A 15,369-nucleotide genomic window follows, 5' to 3' on the forward strand; every position below is an offset into this window, starting at 1 on the left:
TGGTTCTAGGGTGGTGAGCCACTGCATGCTTCCCTATACATAAGCACCCTGCAAACCGCATTCCATCCAAAATGAACACAAGCATACCCTTCAGCTCCCCAATTTGGTTTTGGGGCTAAGAACAATTCTTAGACCCCCACTAACACCACTTCATTGTATTTATTAGGAGCAATAATTGACTATCAACACTTAATGAACTACAATTTTCACACACACACTCTCACTCTGAGCATCGCACAAATCTTGTGTCCCCTTATGTGGATAAAGTAGGGCCTAAAGCCAGGGCCGCCCAGAGGATTCTGGGGGCCCGGGGTCTTCGGCGGCGGGAGGCCCTTCCGTTCTGGGACCCGCCGACGAAGTGCCCCGAAGACCCGCGGCGGGGGCCCCCCTCCGCCGAATTACCGCCGAAGCGGGACCCGCCGCCGAAGCGCAGCCCGGTCTTCGGTGGTAATTCTGCGGCGGGAGGGGCCCCGCCGCGGGTCTTCGGGGCACTTCGGCGGCGGGTCCCGGAAGGGAAGGGCCCCCCGCCGCCAAATTACCGCCGAAGACCGGGCTGCGCTTCGGCGGCGGGTCCGTCTTCGGCGGTAATTCGCCAGTGGGGGGTCCTTCCGCCCCAGAGCGGAAGGACCCCTCACCGGTGAAGACCGGGAGCGAAGAAGCTCCTGCACCCGGCCCCACAAGAGTTTTCCGGGGCCCCCGGAGTGAGTGAGGGACCCCGCTCCAGGGGCCCCGAAAAACTCTCATGGGGGCCCCTGTGGGGCTCGGGGCCTGGGGCAAATTGCCCCTCTTGCCCCCCCTCCCCCCTCTGGGCGGCCCTGCCTAAAGCAGCTTCAAAGTTTTTGACCTGCTGCCCAAAGGGCCAAAGCAGCACTGATACCATACAATGGAACATTCACTCTCTTGGATTCATCAAAGATGACCTGTGTGTTGAGTTCTTGTGGCTCCTGGTGGAAGGTAGAATGTGCATGGACCTTGAAATATGTGCACAAAAAATGCTTATAGGAAGGGGGTACAATAGAACCATCTACTCAACCGGAGACACATTCCCTCAGGCTTTGCTTCCAGGATCAAGACACTTTTTTAAATGGAAACTGAAGTTGAGAAATAAGTACCCACTCAGAAGAAAAAAAGAAAAGAAAAATACTAACGTTTAATCTCAATAGGAAGAAAAGTAAAAGGGTATTGATAATATCACTGCTAAATTGGCAGAATACTACTTGATAAATAAAACAATATATTTGTATTGTACTATGTTTTGCTATAGGCAGTACAATGATGATACTTGTTACATTTGCAATTCACACTCAGTACTGTTAGTTAACTGTAGCATAATGCATTGGCAGATAACCATTGCAAGGCTATAGTTCAATCATAGCTGCTTCTTGCGACATAGTAAACTGCAAGAACAAAGCTTGCTCGATTTATTCATGTTATCAGAACCCTCACTATGAAACTGCAGCCACAGATCTGGCTACTGGCCATACGTTTTCATTTATAATGTGTAGTACACTTAAAAAATTAAATTAAAACAAGATTAATTTGTGTATGTGTGTGTATAAAATAGAAAAAAATATGTATCTTATGCATGGGTTTGTAATGTGCAGTGGTAAATAATATCTTCTTGGCACTTAAAGCTGCTAAAAAGCACAGGATCCCTCACAAAGCTTAACGTTCATGTCACACAAGAACACACTATCTGGCAGCTGTCACTCTACTCATCTGTGACTGATCCTGTATGTTCAAAAGATGCAGAGCAGTAATGTATGTGCAATCTAGTCAGCATTTTAAAGAGAAAATAATGGTAACATTACCTCCATGACAGACGGTTGAAGAGGATCTTTCCTAGATTCAGCATTGGATTTGTGACTAAGATCACGGCTGAAAGAGAAAAATTATTTCAGAGGGACTCTTAGCATCTACATCCTAGTACTGCCACTTTTACATATATAACATGTTCTTTGAGTAGTATCTTGGGTGTAGAAGGATTTACTCCATCCTCAAGAGACACTGGGCCTGCATCAGCCTGTAGCAGTAACCATGGATTCCCTCAAGAGCTCTGAAGACGAATGGGGATAGGAGGTGACACAGATAGGGATCAAAGTTTGCTTTTGTCCCCACATGCCAATGAATCTGCTTACTCAAATGACCACATTCTGGCAACTCCATCAATGCACCACCACAAGCAGAAGTGGGCAAATAGCCTTTCAAAAAACAGTTGGTCAAATTAATCTGAAATTCTCCAGAATTTCTGATTAATCAATAAAGATTCCATTTCAGAGCTCTTCCACAGCAGGGATTCAAACCTCGGTCTCTCACAGCCTAGGGGCATGTCCTAACCACCAAACTAAATGTTATAAGATGGAGAGGTTTGGAGGGGGGGGGCAGTCCTGTTGCTACTTTCACACAATGGCCAGAAGAGGTAGAGTTGGCAATGCTGAAATCAGTCATCTCAAGAGCCTGGTTACCTAAACTGAGAAAAATCCAGTCAATTTCCAGTGATGGTAGTTGAACCAGTATTAGGGTGGGCATTAGGCACTCACATACAACTGTGGCTTCTAGAGGAGAATTTAATAGAAGAGTATGTAGCAAAAAAATGCTATGTAAAATCAACAGAACCAAAGTTTGAGAAACTATAAAGTGAGGAGACTCAAATAAAATGTTTGTCTGAGGTTTTCCTATATCCATGGTCATTCTTTGAATATTTCAGCACCTTGCAAGGAAGGATTTTGCTTCATACACACGGCTCTGTCACTAAGATATGCAATAATCAGCAGGCAGATACCTTCACCCACGCTGACTTATATGTGAGGTGTTTTCCCTGCTAACCTCTAATTCAAATCAACTCATTGTTGAAGTTACAGTAATTTTGCTCATGCACTGAATACCACCAGCTGCATTGCTTTGCCACTTATATTCATTTTTCTGATCGGTATACACCACCTGTTTGTCATCACTGATTTTGGCCCAGAGCCTTCCATGAGAATTATATCCCCCGGATTGGATTTGGACCATTTTGAGGAAGGAAAGGGCCTATCAATTAACAGAAGCCTGGTGTAAATAGTTACATGGGCTGAAAAACTAATCAATAGATGGGCTCATTCATTACTGTTATAAAGATTGGTGGTAATTACAATGTGGTAACCACCACAATCAAATGTGATACCTGATGTAGCAAGACAAGTAATAATTCTCTAGTGTCAAAATCCTAATATTACATTTTGGATTCAAGCATATTGCACTGCAGACAGGGCATGGGCAATAGTACTGTGTACTGTTCTCAGTCTGAGAAATTTTGCATCAAAACATGAGATTTCCAAATGCTTTTGCCAAGATGTGTAAGGGATATGAAAAGCTTGAAAAGGCTTCTAACAGAATAAGATGAAGATTTAGTTTTTGTAGTTATAATCAAATGGTGACTTTCAAACAACACAGAAAGCTTATTTTGTCTGTGAGGGGTATTAGATCAAGCTGACTATCAACTATGTATTGTGCACTGGACCACCATAGGAAATAAATTAAGGATTATCTTTAGCTATCTGTGGAGGTAAAAGGTGAGGAAGTGTGTGTTAACTGTTTACATCCCTGTAGATAATTAATAGTAAAAATGTGCCTTTTAACACCAACAGATAATTTGCCATGAGTATTGTGGAAAGCATAAAGCATGAACAGAGAGGTAGCTACTTGGAAAAACACAGCCTGATCGTGTGTATTAGTTTTCTCTCTTCATCATATTTATTTCTGCTTTTGTTCACTAAGCAGTGAATTTGTATTCTAAATAGAAATGTATGGGCAACACAGTGTCGGGTACTACTGCAAGCAACAAGACTTTTTTATTCTTTTTTTTTCTGATTTTAATTTTTTTAAGCAGCATAGAACAGGAAAAGTAGTTTGTGTGGGAGTTATGAATGGGCCTGAGCTACCATATCCAGATTTCAAATTCCTTTAAAACTCTGGCATATTAAAATCCAAAATTTAGGTTCAACCCATCAGACAGAAGGGTCAGCTGTTATACTCACAGCTGGTTCCAGAGTCAGATTCCAAAACCAACTATCCCAAAGTCAGGGATGTTCAAATCTAGTGTCTGGCTTGGGCTCAACTCTACCCACAGTATCTTTGTAGCATACCCATAAATGCCTCCAATTTTCTGTACTATTTGGCAATATTTCAATTCAATAAAATGCCACATTCTAAAACATTTGTTATTTATTTCAAATGTTTTTAATCTAATATACATGTATTGTTTGTTTCTTTCTAATATCTTAGGTTTTTTTAAACTATCCTGGATTTTGATCTTTTTATAAAGATTTTAATGAGCTTTGTCTCCACTGTCATGCATGGCGTGCGCTCGGGGAGATCACTTTTATTAGTGTATTATAAACAAAATACAGATGGAGCTTCACTGAAAGATATCCAAAGCAGGCAGGCAGCAAATTGCAGTTATTTAGCAATAATTGTCTTATGTTGTTGTTGTTGGTTTTGTTACTTAAAGTAAACAGGAACAAACCAAGCAGACACAATGTAAACAGGCAAACTGCAAAAGAAGGATGTAGATCACTATTTTTATTCTCATTTTCGCTTCTTATGTCAAAAAAGTATTAGAGATTAGCACAAAAAGGGCTTGGATTTATTTTGACTACCACCTATAAAGTGCAGTTATCATCAGAAATCATTTACTTTCAAGAGATGTTCTTATGATTAATTCCAGGACACATCTGTTTATTTTCATAATTTTTAACTTCTGTTAGCCCTACAAACCAATGCAGCTATGGGAGTGTAGAGGTGCTGGCCAGGGCTCGACCCTCTCCAGGGCAGCAGGGAGCCACACCGGCTCACTGCCCGCAGCTGAGGTTTGGGGAACTAGTCCGGCCGCAGGAGTCTTCCCTGGCGGCCCTTGTGGAGGCAGAAATAAGTACAGTTATGCCGAGGCCCTAGGTCAGGGCGGGGCAACAATGACTCAGACCCTCAGGCTGGGGTTGAGCAATAACACTATTGCAGTAGCAATATATACAGTAGTAAACCCCAGCCCTAGGTCAGTGAAGGGCAATAATAAGTCAGGAGCTCAGGCCCTCAGGCAGGGACTGAGCGGTAACAGTATAAACAGTGGTAAGCCCAGGCCCTAGGTCAGGGCAGGCAACAATGACTCAGGCCCGCAGGCAGGGCTGAGCAGTACCAGTACAAAGCGCAGTGAGCCCAGGCCCTAGGTCAGGGCAGGGCAATAATGAGTCAGGAGCTCAGGCCCTCAGGCAGGGCTGAGCAACAACAGTAGGCCCAAGCCTCCAAAGGCCTGGGAGAGGGGGAGACTGACACCCACCAGTTGGGTGGCAGGGGGGACGCAGGCCCTCGCGTCCCAGCTCAGGGCCCTAGCAGCAGCAGATCCTGGCCGCAACACACTGACATGGGCTCTGGCAGTGCTGCAGCCAGACTAGGTGTTTTCTTGTTGCCTTCTTCTCAGCTGCCCCCAGGCTACTTCCTGACTCCCCCTCTTGTGGTACCTGACTCACGGTGGTGTCCTCCAGGGTGTCCAGCACCATGGGTTCCTCGGGGTAGCGGTCAAGCGGCAGGCCCGGCAGCTCCTCCAGGTAGTGAGTGCAGGGCAGGCCCGGCAGCTCCTCCGGGTAGCGGGCGCAGGGCAAGTCAGGCCAGTCCCAGCAGGCACCTTCTACTGAGCTCTGAGGACGAGCCTTTATACTTCTGGATCGCCGCCTGACCCTCTGAGGGGCGGGCTCAGAGCTCCCTAGCTCCGCCCACCCCAGCATCCAGATGGGCTCGTCCCTGTCCAGGGAGGCGGGGAGCCACACTGCCTCACTAGAATGAGCTAGAGTCTATTCCGGCTCATGTATCATCAATACAATTATTAACTAACACCCAACTGCAGCATTTCTTACTAGTAATGATGCACAAGAAGAAAACACAGATTGGGATCTAGTATCAGAGGGGTAGCCGTGTTAGTCTGGTTCTGTAGAAGCAGCAAAGAATCCTGTGGCACCTTATAGACTAACAGATGTTTTGCAGCATGAGCTTTCGTGGGTGAATACCCACTTCTTCGGATGCAAGCAGTGGAAATTTCCAGGGGCAGGTGTGTATATATAAGCCAGCAAGAAGCAGGCTAGAGATAACGAGGTTAGATCAATCAGGGAGGATTGCATCCGAAGAAGTGGGTATTCACCCACGAAAGCTCATGCTGCAAAACATCTGTTAGTCTATAAGGTGCCACAGGATTCTTTGCTGCTTCTAGATTGGGATCTGAAAGTCAGATTCAGTTTGTAGAACACCCATAAAGGAGATAACCTAGATTAGCTAAAGAGGCCACTTGGTATCATTCTTGCTACAGAGAATACAGCTGCAAAAGCATTTTTGGCAGTAACTAAGCATGTCTTTAAAGATATAACTTCACAAACATCCATACAGATGGAACTCTGCTACATATGGTATGGGTTGAGTTAAACCTCTTTGAAACTGGAATGTGTCACCACTGCCCTTGTAAGAAACCATTATGTTTCTTTATGGAAGCAGGTAGTTGAAACAACAGCAGCCTCACTGTCCAAAACAAAGGCACATGCGGGTGGGGGGATTTCTCTGGCTACTGTTTGTGTGTCTAGAGATACAGCAGAAAGACCAAAGAAGCTGAGAGAGAAGAAGGCAACAAGGAAACACCAGACAGCCATTGACGCACTAGTGCAGTGGCCTGGAGAAAAGCCTAGAGAGCATGCTTCTAAGGCCAAGTGCTGGCTGACAGGGGCTTGCAGCTCTGAACAAAGAAACTACTTCCTGTTTGATTCTTCCTGTGTTCAGAGAAACAGGACTTTGTACATTCTTTGTAAATGAACAGGATTTTATTAAAGATACCTGATTGCACTGCCAATTTCTCCTTCTAATGGAAACTCCCTAACCACTGGAATCAAAAGAGATAACAAGATATATTTTGCAGCAATATACATTGACGGACAAAACAGAGAGAGCATAGAGTATCAATTGATGTAAACAGGACTGATTTATTAAGGTGCTACATGCAATGTTATGTTATTGCACAACCTTCTATTACATCTCAAAGATACAGATTACAGTTTCATTGTGAGACTGAGTCTGACATATGTGAAATGTTCTCTCAGGTACAGTTATTCAGATTAATCAAAACATCTTTTGTAAACAGCAGCACTGTAAGTCATATTTTCAGAACTGCCAATATTGATAACCTTACCAGCAAATAGATCTCTGTGCAGGTCAGCTTTAGATATTATCTGCAGGAAAAGATATCGGTTTTGTACCTGTACCCCTCTCAGGAACGCCCAGGAAGCTTGATAACAGCAAAGGCAAGGTTTATTCCACTTTTTCCTCCTCCCCTGGTGCACCATGGGAATTGTAGTTCCTGGACTCAAGCTACAGGCACCACCTAGGAACAAAAACTTACAAACACAAACTGTGGTAGATAGCTGCACCTGCTTAGATACAACAATCAGCATAGAAAAGTGGCCAGAAAAATTATATAAAAATACCTGATCAAGCAACAAATCACCAAGAGAATTTAAAAATGCTAGATATGAGAGTCTTTCCATATCCATCCTTACTATATTGAGTTCCCTAAACGGAGTTCAGACTGTTGGGCACAACATACAGTTTGTGCCCCTTCCCTCCTGACTCCCTGTGAAAGGCTGAAGATGATATATAATTAAAGACAGACACTGAAACTGTCCTTTGGTTTGGAATACACACAGGATAAATGTCTCTGAAATCCACAGGCATCATCCTTTCAAGAAACCTGATACTGAAATTGAAATCCAACTGATTAAAATAATTTAGACGCATAGCAAATAACAAAAGCTGGCTTAACATGACTATTATTTTGACAAACTGCCTACCAGCCTGGACAATCATTGCATACAATGTGGAACATAAATTAATATCAATTAAATAACTGACTGAAATTCATCCGCTCAGTTGACTTTTAAAGCTGTTGCTGACAATCTCTGACCTCTTTCTTTAAGGAACGTGGATTTTTTTTTCCTTCAACAAATGGAGTGCAGAGGAGGATGTTGAGAGTAAAAGGTATGGTGACATTCGTCTTTGCTATGACAATCCTCCACTGCTACATGGTCAGTTAAAGGACTCTGGCAGTGGCACAAGTTAGAGTTACGGGAAGAGTTGAACTCTCTTCAGCATTCAGGCTGGTCCTGAGTATTAGGGAACTGAACTGTATCAGTCCTTCACCCCCTGCACAGAACTAGAATCGAGCCCACTATATTGTAATTTCCTGAGTGTGGTGTAGGATATTTCCCAAAGAGAAAACAGGACACTGCCAGCCACTTGCCCGAGGGACGCCCCCTCCCAATGCTGTTGCCCATCACCGGAACTCTGCAGGGCCCACGGCCCCCAGCATGCTGGAATGCTGCCTCCCACACCCAACCCTGCCTCCTCCCTTACAAAGGGTTGACATTTCAGCTCACGGTCCCGCTCTCCCCGCACATTCCTCTGAACCCCAATTTTTTGACAAAAGTGGGCATTTGTTCTGTTTGCTCTTGCAAACTGATCAAGTTGACAAGAAGGTATGGCGACGTAATGGGACAAATGCCTCCTTTTGAAAAAAAAGTTGTAACACCCAGGACAGGACTTAAAAAGGGACTGTCCGAGCCAAAACTGGAGGTATGGTCATCTTAGTGTGGTGGAACATGTAGATCTTCAGTGCATTAAAGCTTTGAGCTTGAAGATTCAAATTCTGGTTAGATCATAGCAGAAATAAGTTTGTTGACCCCCTCTTAGAGCCAAGTAGAATTCTATCTACATCACAAAAACTCTGCATTATTCAGAGATATTTCCAGGCTCAGACTGAGGCAATTCTGAGGATGTAGACAGAAGCGAAAGAGAAAACTTGCCCAGTCAATTATATTATACCTGCTGCTTCCTCACTTTCAGAGAGTGCCAAGATAAAAGATTAATATAATTTTATGCAGCAAATTGAAAATGCACATAAAGAAAATAAAAATCCAAATACTGGTTCTTCCACTAAGTGAAATATTTTGTAATATCAGTTAGATCAACAATAGAAAATATTAAATTGCTATTGCTGCATCCAGTGCCATTAATGGTTCCTCATACTTTCAAACCGTAATCAATGCAAATAAGCAAGACAGGGGGAAAACTCAGGCTTTTCAATAAAAATATAAACTGCTCAACTTCAGAACCAAAAGCAATGCACAATATAACCAACCGGAGTCCAGTTATGTAAGCAGAAAGAATTTATGGCAAACACCTCTCCTAAATCCTTTTCCATAGCTCATGCTTCTTCAAACAGCTGTGTGCATGTAAATTAAGGATAAAAATAAAAGTTTGTTTCCAATTTTCATTGCATCTTCCCAATTCATTTCCTGGCAGCTCTGACAAGACTTTTCTTTTCCATCAATACAGTAATCTGAGTAATTCCATTTTTTCCATTTACTTTACAGAATAAATAAAGCCTTTGCATTATATATTTTAGGTAGATTATGTAGATATATTATGAGTGGGCATAGGACGATTCATTCAAATAAAATAAAAGCAAACTTTCATGCAACAACTGAACAGACTTTTTTATAAAGCTTTTGTGAAATCATTGTAACTTGAATTTAGTACTCGTCAAACATGTTGGACCGACACATCAGGTACGCAACAGCAGCAGCTGCTTGCTCTTCCCTGCACTATCCCACCAATAGAGAACCACTACTGAAGGTGAGAAATTAGCTCAGCTTCCTTGCCCTTTCAGTGCTTGGCTTGAGATGACCAAACAGAATACCAATTAATACTAATTATGGATTGATTTTTGTGAGCTAGATCCCTGGCAACAATAAACTAGCTAAAACCGCAAACTCTTTTTCACATAGGCTACCAAACAGCCACCAGTGTGTTGAAAAAGTTAAGAAAACCGTATTGATGGATCAAAGGGTACCATACATGTGCTTCCTGGGGCTGATCACTGAACAGAGCCGCCTAACCATGGGATAATGAAAATAATGGCTTACATTATTCATTTAGGCTGTGCAGAAAGTAATTATACTGAAGACAAAAGTATAAGGATCTACTTCAGTAGAAGGAGCCCTCTTGGAGCTCTAACATCAACTCCACCAAGATTTAACAACAGAACACAACTTGGACAACCAAAGATTGATGGTTGAATAAATTGCAGCCAATAGAATATTTCTGAAGAAAGTGAAAAAATACAGTGCATAAAAAATGTAAATTGGCAATTGCTGGAAGGAGCACAGAGTGGAGGTCAACAAGAATATTGATTGTTGGTAGGTGGAAGAATAAAACTATGAATTCTTATCATCTGATTTAATTCCAGACAGTTACATTGCATATAATAATTCAATCTACTGCTGTAGTTTAAATGAATCATGCACTAAAAAAACTGGCTTACTCTAATAAATTGGAACATGAATAGATTTTTTTTTTAATCAGGTAACCTTCAACAACCTTGAAATGTTTTGTATGGTCTGTATGTATTTCACTACTGGCACATCCTGTACTCCCACAGCAGTGTCTGTATATCTAGACTTGAAACCTATGAAACCTCCATTACTTCTCATATCAGTGTTTTCACAGACACAGACTTCCCTGTAAACAGTAACATTTTAATGTATCAGATGCCAGATGCTTCAAAAATATCAAAGCTAATTTTTTCCAGTACTTTTTCATGTGTCTGTGTGGTATTATCTAAGGTAACTGATCATTTCAAATTTAATAAAACATGAATTTATATTCACCCTTAGAACTACACATTTCTATTTTTTCCAATTTCATCAGATTTCAAGGTGAATAAAAAATAGCAGCAGTTATCCACACATGGCATTTTATTAATGGCTTCTCCAAGGATAACACATTGGTTTCTTCAGTACAGAAAGTCAGCAATAAACCTCTGTTGCTGTTATGTCTTCAAATGCTGTTTTATGCCAGTTAGATCAGGTCCTTATCTTACAAAAACACAGGCAATCAGGCCAAACAGAGTTGAATTAAACAACTTAAAATGCTTAATATTCTTTGTCAAACAGCTTCTAATGACCTATGGGCTTTAGAGAAACTCATTTAGTGTTATTGGCATATTAATTTTGAAGAGGCAGTAAAAATTCTGAGAGACTTGTCTGTAGGAATCATTTCAAAAGCTTGTTCCAGATTAAGCTCAAAAGGGATTTTTTTAACAAACAACTTTACTGTTTAATAACAACGAAAGAATGATATTCAGACCTGCCATTGTCTGCTTACTTTGTGTTCACTTGATTTCTCTATGGTATACAATACCATTTTTTAAAAAAGAATTGTAGCAAATTATAGGAAGTCACACACATTGTGCCTAAGCCTGCTCTCATCCCAGACTTTCATAAATTACTCTATACTTATACTAGGGTAAATGGAAATAGAATTTACCCTATATCTTTCAAATGGATTGAATCCAATTGTATCTGGGTGGAGATGTATATTGCATGATACTTTGTTACTTTTCTTTAGAACAGAGGAATACACCCTTTACAACAAACAAGGTTAGGACTGTGATGATAATGCACATGACTCCCTTTCCATGTAATCAAAGATATTATCAGCCCAAGTACAATTGAACAGGTTTTGTGACAATCAAAAAGAACAGGTATATTGCCCTCCTTCTAGCTATAGTACCTGCTGGGTAAACATTCATTAAAATGCACAGCAAATACTTCCTCCCTCTCTCCTCCTGAAGGATCTGAGAACACTTGGTATCAGTATTCACACCAAATTAGGGATGCTCTAATGAGACCATTTTTATGCAGATTTTGTTAACTCTAGGGGACATTTAAAATTCTATTGTGTTCTCAGTATTTTCATGTAACTCCATTACTTATTCACTGCTGTTGAATTTTCTGAATTAATGAACAGATTCCCACCAAAATGTAAATTACAACTTAATCCAAAAATGAACCCAGCAGAAAACAGGCCAGTGATATTAGAGAAAGAGAGGCTTGTGGTCAAATAGTTTGAAATGATAAAACACCTAGTCTTGATAATATTTCATAAGAAATGCTAAAGAGTGGAAGCCTGGATTTAATTCACTGGCTTCATAGATTTGTCTTAAAAGTTTAAGAAATTGATCACATTTCAGAATCTGGGTAAAAGGGCTGCATCATCCATTTTTTCAAAAAAAGGAAAGTGATTAGCTTTTACTCAAATTATAGGGGAATTTGCACTACTGTCAGTCCCAAGGAGGATTTTTACAATCATACTACCAATGGAGATACTGGCCAACCCAAAAAGATACAACCATTGTGGTTTCCATACAGGTCAATCTAAAAACCATGCTATATACATTCTGCTGAATGTTAATGAAAAATGACTAGAGCACTTGTTTATAGGCTTTGCAGCCACTTGTGTGAGGGTCAGTGGTCATATTACAGACTGCTTTTCAGTGGAATCAGGAGTATGCCAGGGATGCATTCGCTCACCTGTGTTATTTAATGTTCTAGCAGAAAGAACAGGAGTACTTGTGGCACCTTAGAGACTAACACATTTATTTCAGCATGAGCTTTCGTGAGCTACAGCTAGCTCATCTCAATTGATTAGAGTCTTCCTGTTGGTATGCATACTTACACCTTTTCATGTTCTCTGTCTGTATAAATATCTCCTGTCTGAGTGTTCCATTCTATGCATCCGAAGAAGTGAGCTGTAGCTCATGAAAGCTCATGCTGAAATAAATTTGTTAGTCTCTAAGGTGCCACAAGTACTCCTGTTCTTTTTGCAGATACAGACTAACACGGCTGCTACTCTTAAACCTGTTCTAGTAGACTATCTGATGACACAGCTGACTGTAGGAGGTTTGAAATTTAAAGATTCATCTTTAGAGAATCTCGAGTATTGTGAATGATATTGCCTTACCTGGAGAGACTACTGACCAACTACAGCTAATGCTGGAAGAGATGTAGAAAACTGAAGAATCTATGGGACTTAAAATCGATGTTCATGAAACCAAAGCTATGCATGCCTCCTATAAAATGGAAATGAGGACCTGCCAAGTCTGCACATAGATGGCAATGACATTGAATGGAGAAATAGTTTTATCTATCTGGGTAGCCGTTTGACAGCAAGAGTTTCTATATCCGACGTCGCACATTGGATTAGTCTTGCATCATTGACATTTTGGCATCTTCAAAGGCCTCTGTTTGGGCACTGGGATGTCTGAATGACAATTGAATACAGTAGTGATGACAACTCTTATGTGGAGCAGAAATAAGATCATTAGAATCAGCTGGGATGGGGAAAATAAACAGTTTCCAATGTCACAAGTTAAGGCATATTCTTAATATCTGTTGGGGGGGTTGGTCATAAATAAGATTCTTAGAGGGTCTGACACACTGTAGTCTTGCACCAGTTGAGAACAAGAGTACCACATGGTGGGATCATGTCCAACATGCAAAAGAAGGTATACTTTTCCAGAAGGTTTATAGAGCTGAAGTAGAAGGAAGCAGACCACAAGGCCAACCACAAATGAGTTTGGAAGATGCAATTTTGCAGGATTTAAGAAGCCTAAATCCTCCCATACTGACTCTTCATACTGAAGGATGAAGACTTGTAAGGGACCATAAAGATGGAAGTCCATTCTATGCACAACCACAGGGAACTGATGGCAGGATCCCCTGGGAGAATAACATGAGGGGGAAAGGAGTCCAGGAGAGCTGTCTGTAATTTAAAGAATCGTTATTGAGGTTGCAGGAACAAACCATCACAATGTGTAGAAGAAATAGTAAATATGTCAGGCGACCAGCTTGGCTTAACAGTGAAATCCTTGCTGTTCTTAAACACACAAAAAAAAGCTTACAAGAAGTGGAAGATTGGACAAATGACCAGGGAGGAGTATAAAAATATTGCTCAGGCATGCAGGAATGAAATCAGGAAGGCCAAATCACATTTGGAGTTGCAGCTAGCAAGGGATGTTAAGAGTAACAAGAAGAATTCTACAGGTATGTTAGCAACAAGAAGAAGGTCAAGCAAAGTGTGGGCCCCTTACTGAATGTGGGAGGCAACCTAGTGACAGAGGATTTGGAAAAAGCTAATGTACTCAATGCTTTTTTTGCCTCTGTCTTCATGACAAGGTCAGTTCCCAGACTACTGCACTGGGCAGCACAGTATGGGGAGGAGGTGACCAGCCCTCTGTGGAGAAAGAAGAGGTTCAGGACTATTTAGAAAAGCTGGACGAGCACAAGTCCATGGGGCTGGATGCTCTGCATCTGAGGGTGCTAAAGGAGTTTGTGGATGTGATTGCAGAGCCATTGGCCATTATCTTTGAAAATTCATGGTGATAAGGGGAGGTCCCAGATGACTGAAAAAAAGGCTAATGTAGGGAAGAAGGAGTATCTGAGGAACTACAGGCCAGTCAGCCTCACCTCGGTCCCTGGAAAAATCATGGAGCAGGTCCTCAAGGAATCAATTTTGAAGCACTTAGAGGAGAGGAAAGTGATCAGGAACAGTCAGCATGGATTCACCAAGGGCAAGTCATGCCTGACTAACCTAATTGCCTTCTATGAGGAGATAACTGGCTCTGTGGATGAGGGGAATGCAGTGGACATGTTATTCCTTGACTTTAGCAAAGCTTTTGATACTGTCTCCCACAGTATTCTTGCCAGCAAGTTAAAGCAGTATGGGCTGTATGAATGGACTATAAGATGGATAGAAAGCTGGCTAGATCACCTGGATCAATGGGTAGTGATCAATGGCACCATGTCTAGCTGGCAGCCAGTATCAAACAGAATGCCCCAAGGTCGGTTCTAGGATGGTTTTCAAGATGACACTAAACTGAGAGGAGTGGTAAATACGCTGGAAGGTAGGAACAGGATACAGAGGCAAATTAGAGGATTGGGCCAAAAGAACTCTGATGAGGTTCAACAAGGACAAGTGCAAAGTCCTGCACTTAGGCCGGAAGAATCCCATGCACTGCTACAGACCAGGGACCAAGTGGCTAGGCAGAAGTTCTGCAGAAAAGGATCTACGGGTTACAGTGGATGAGAAGCTGGATATGAGTCAACGGTGTGCCCTTGTTACCAAGAAGGCTAATGGCATTTTGGGCTGTATAAGTAGGAGCATTGCCAGCAAATCGAGGGACATGATCATTCACCTCTATTCAACATTGGTGAGGCCTCATCTAGAGCACTGTGTCCAGTTTTGGGCCCAAAACTACAAGAAGGATGTAGAAAAATTGCAAAGAGTCCAGCGGAGGGCAACAAAAATTATTAGGGGACTGGAGCACATGACTTATGAGGAAAGGCTAAGGGAACTGGGATTATTTAGTCTGCAGAAGAGAAGAATGAGGGGGGATATGATAGCTGCTTTCAACTACCTGAAAGAGGGTTCCAAAGAGATCTAGACTGTTCTCAGTGGGAGCAG

At 41.9% G+C, this 15,369-nt stretch overlaps 1 long non-coding RNA gene across 2 annotated transcripts in view; it reads left to right on the forward strand.

Moving 5' to 3' along the window:
- LOC120369391 overlaps positions 1-15,369 on the forward strand; it is a 64,332-nt gene that overhangs the window by 36,480 nt on the left and 12,483 nt on the right. For both annotated transcript variants that reach the window (XR_005583138.1, XR_005583139.1), the window contains exon 2: positions 7,983-8,043. This is a non-coding gene — a long non-coding RNA (uncharacterized LOC120369391). The remainder of the gene's footprint in view (positions 1-7,982; positions 8,044-15,369) is intronic.

This window comes from Mauremys reevesii, linkage group 7 (assembly GCF_016161935.1).
Source record: "Mauremys reevesii isolate NIE-2019 linkage group 7, ASM1616193v1, whole genome shotgun sequence".
Classification (NCBI taxonomy): domain Eukaryota; kingdom Metazoa; phylum Chordata; order Testudines; family Geoemydidae; genus Mauremys; species Mauremys reevesii.